This window comes from Rhipicephalus microplus, unplaced genomic scaffold (assembly GCF_043290135.1).
Source record: "Rhipicephalus microplus isolate Deutch F79 unplaced genomic scaffold, USDA_Rmic scaffold_281, whole genome shotgun sequence".
Lineage (NCBI taxonomy): Eukaryota > Metazoa > Arthropoda > Arachnida > Ixodida > Ixodidae > Rhipicephalus > Rhipicephalus microplus.
This window is the reverse complement of record NW_027464852.1, coordinates 68,276-72,218: the sequence shown is the minus strand read 5'-3', so window position 1 is coordinate 72,218 and position 3,943 is coordinate 68,276. Positions and strand designations below refer to the sequence as shown.

The 3,943-nt window shown below is 53.2% G+C and overlaps 1 non-coding gene across 1 annotated transcript; it reads left to right on the top strand.

The window, feature by feature from the left end:
• Positions 1 to 326: 326 nt before the first annotated feature.
• Positions 327 to 400, top strand: TRNAN-GUU (transfer RNA asparagine (anticodon GUU)). Its single transcript has one exon. It is a non-coding gene; the product is annotated as a tRNA-Asn (tRNA).
• The last annotated feature ends 3,543 nt before the right edge of the window (positions 401 to 3,943 follow it).

Sequence of the window (3,943 nt, the reverse complement as noted above, 5' to 3'; positions counted from 1 at the left end):
TGAAGATGTGTTCTGATGGTGGTGAGTGTGGAGCACGACTGTCTCCGTGGCGCAATTGGCTAGCGCGATCGGCTGTTAACCGAAAGGTTGGAGGTTCGAGCCCACCCGGTGGTTTGCTTTTTTCTTTGCGCTGATAGCTTTGGAGACATGTTCTGACGGTGGTGAGAGTGGAGCAGGACTGGCTCCGTGGCGCAATTGCCTAGCGCAATCGGCTGTTAACCGAAAGGATGGAGGTTCAAGCCCTCCCGGGAGTGGTGTGTTGCTTTTTTCTTTGCGCTGATAGCTTTGAAGATGTGTTCTGATGGTGGTGAGAGTGGAGCATGACTGTCTCCGTGGCGCAATTGGCTAGCGCGATCGGCTGTTAACCGAAAGGGTGGAGGTTCGAGCCCTCCCGGGGATGGTGTGTCGCTTTTTTTTCTTCGCGCTGATAGCTTTAGAGAAATGTCCTGACAGTGGTGAGCGTGGAGCACGACTGTCTCCGTGGCGATTTTGGCTAGCGCGATGGGCTGTTAACCGAAAGGTTGGAGGTTCGAGCGCACCCGGTGGTGGTGCGTCGCTTTTTATCCTTTGGGCTGATAGCTCTGAAGAAATGTTCTGACGGTGGTGAGAGTGGAGCACGACTGTCTCCGTGGCGCAATCGGCTAGCGCGATCGGTTGTTAACCAGAAGGTTGGAGTTTCGAGCCCACCCAGTCGTGGTGCGGTGCTTTTTTTTCTTTGTGCTGATGGCTTTGGAGAAATGTTTTGACGGTGGTGAGATTGGAGCACGACTGTCTCCGTGGCGCAATTTTCTAGCACGTTCGGCTGTTAAACGAAAAATTGGAGTTTCGAGCCCACGCGGTGGTGGTGCGGCGCTTCTTTTTCTTTGGGCTGATAGTTCTGAAGAAAGGTTATGACGGGGGTGAGAGTGGAGCACGATTGTCTCCGTGGCGCAATTGGCTAGCGCGATCAGCTGTTAACCGAAAGGTTGGTGGTTTGAGCCCACCCGTTGGTGGTGCGGCGCTTTTTTTTCTTTGGGCTGATAGATTTGAAGATATGTTCTGATAGTGGTGAGAGTGGAGCAGGACACTCTCCGTGGCGCGATTGGCTAGCGCGATCGGCTTTTAACCGAAAGGTTGGAGGTTCAAGCCCTCCCGGGAGTGGTGTGTTGCTTTTTTCTTTGCGCTGATAGCTTTGAAGCTATGTTCTGATGGTGGTGAGAGTGGAGCACGACTGTGTCCGAGGCGCAATTGGCTAGCGCGATAGGCTGTTAACTGAAAGGTTTGGAGGTTCGAGCCCTCCCGGAAGTGGTGTGTTGCTTTTTTCTTTGCACTGATAGCTATGAAGATGTGTTGTGATGGTGGTGAGAGTGAAGCACGACTGTCTCCGTGGACGCAATTGGCTAGCGCGATCGGCTGTTAACCAAAAGGTTGGAGTTTCGAGCCCTCCCGGGAGTGGTGTGTTGCTTTTTCTTTGCACTGATAGCTTTGGAGACATGTTCTGACGATGGTGAGATTGGAGCACGACTGTCTCCGTGGCGCAATTTGCTAGCGCGATCGGCTGTTAACCGAAAGGTTGGAGGTTCGAGCCCTCCCGGGAGTGGTGTGTTGCTTTTTTCTTTGCGCTGATAGCTTTGAAGATGTGTTCTGATGGTGGTGAGAGTGAAGCACGACTGTCTCCGTGGACGCAATTGGCTAGCGCCATCGGCTGTTAACCGAAAGGTTGGAGGTTTGAGCCCTCCCGGGAGTGGTGTGTTGCTTTTTTCTTTGCGCTGATAGCTTTGAAGATGTGTTCTGATGGTGGTGAGTGTGGAGCACGACTGTCTCCGTGGCGCAATTGGCTAGCGCGATCGGCTGTTAACCGAAAGGTTGGAGGTTCGAGCCCACCCTGTGGTTTGCTTTTTTCTTTGCGCTGATAGCTTTGGAGACATGTTCTGAAGGTGGTTAGAGTGGAGCAGGACTGGCTCCGTGGCGCAATTGCATAGCGCAATCGGCTGTTAACCGAAAGGCTGGAGGTTCGAGCGCTCCCGGGGATGGTGTGTCGCTTTTTTTTCTTTGTGCTGATAGCTTTGGCGAAATGTTCTGACAGTGGTGAGAGTGGAGCACGACTGTCTCCGTGGCGATTTTCGCTAGCGCGATGGGCTGTGAACCGAAAGGTTGGAGGTTCGAGCCCACCCGGTGGTGGTGCGGCGCTTTTTTTCCTTTAGGCTGATAGCTCTGAAGAAATGTTCTGACGGTGGTGAGAGTGGAGCACGACTGTCTCCGTGGCGCAATCGGCTAGCGCGATCGGTTATTAACCAAAAGGTTTGGAGGTTCGAGCCCTCCCGGGAGTGGTGTGTTGCTTTTTTCTTTGCGCTGATAGCTTTGAAGCTATGTTCTGATGGTGGTGAGAGTGGAGCACGACTGTGTCCGAGGCGCAATTGGCTAGCGCGATAGGCTGTTAACCGAAAGGTTTGGAGGTTCGAGCCCTCCCGGAAGTGGTGTGTTGCTTTTTTCTTTGCACTGATAGCTATGAAGATGTGTTCTGATGGTGGTCAGAGTGAAGCACGACTGTCTCCGTGGACGCAATTGGCTAGCGCGATCGGCTCTTAACCAAAAGTTTGGAGTTTCGAGCCCTCCCGGGAGTGGTGTGTTGCTTTTTCTTTGCACTGATAGCTTTGGAGACATGTTCTGACGATGGTGAGATTGGAGCACGGCTGTCTCCGTGGCGCAATTTGCTAGCGCGATCGGCTGTTAGGCGAAAGGTTGGAGGTTCGAGCCCTCCCGGGGATGGTGTGTCGCTTTTTTTTCTTCGCGCTGATAGCTTTGGAGAAATGTCCTGACAGTGGTGAGAGTGGAGCACGACTGTCTCCGTGGCGATTTTGGCTAGCGCGATGGGCTGTTAACCGAAAGGTTTGAGGTTCGAGCGCACCCGGTGGTGGTGCGTCGCTTTTTTTCCTTTGGGCTGATAGCTCTGAAGAAATGTTCGGACGGTGGTGAGAGTGGAGCACGACTGTCTCCGTGGCGCAATCGGCTAGCGCGATCGGTTGTTAACCAAAAGGTTGGAGTTTCGAGCCCACCCGGTCGTGGTGCGGTGCTTTTTTTTCTTTGTGCTGATGGCTTTGGAGAAATGTTCTGACGGTGGTGAGATTGGAGCACGACTGTCTCCGTGGCGCAATTTTCTAGCACGTTCGGCTGTTAAACGAAAAATTGGAGTTTCGAGCCCACGCGGTGGTGGTGCGGCGCTTCTTTTTCTTTGGGCTGATAGCTCTGAAGAAATGTTGTGACGGGAGTGAGAGTGGAATTCGACTGTCTCCGTGGCGCATGCGCATTGGCTAGCGCGATCAGCTGTTAACCGAAAGGTTGGAGGTTTGCAACCGGTGGTGGTGCGGCGCTTTTTTTTCTTTGGGCTGATAGCCTTGAAGATATGTTCTGTTGGTGGTGAGAGTGGAGCAGGACACTCTACGTGGCGCGATTGGCTAGCGCGATCGGCTGTTGACCGAAAGGCTGGAGGTTCGAGCCCTCCCGGGAGTGGTGTGTTGCTTTTTTCTTTGCGCTGATACCTTTGGAGACATGTTCTGATGGTGGTGAGATTGGAGCACGACTGTCTCCGTGGCACACTTGGCTAGCACGTTCGGCTGTTAACCGAAAAATTGGAGGTTTGAGCCCTCCCGGGAGTGGTGTGTTGCTTTTTTCTTTGCGCTGATAGCTTTGGAGAAATGTTGTGACGGTGGTGAGATTGGAGCACGACGGTCTCCGTGGCACCATTGGCTAGCACATTCGGCTGTTAACCGAAAAAATTGGAGTTTTGAGCCCTCCCGGGAGTGGTGTGTCCCTTTTTTCTTTGCGCTGATAGCTTTGAAGATATGTTCTGATGGTGGTGAGAGTGGAGCATGACTGTCTCCATGGCGCAATTGGCTAGCGCGATCGGCTGTTAACCGAAAGGTTGGAGTCTCGAGCCATGCCGGTGGTGGTGCGGCGCTTCTTT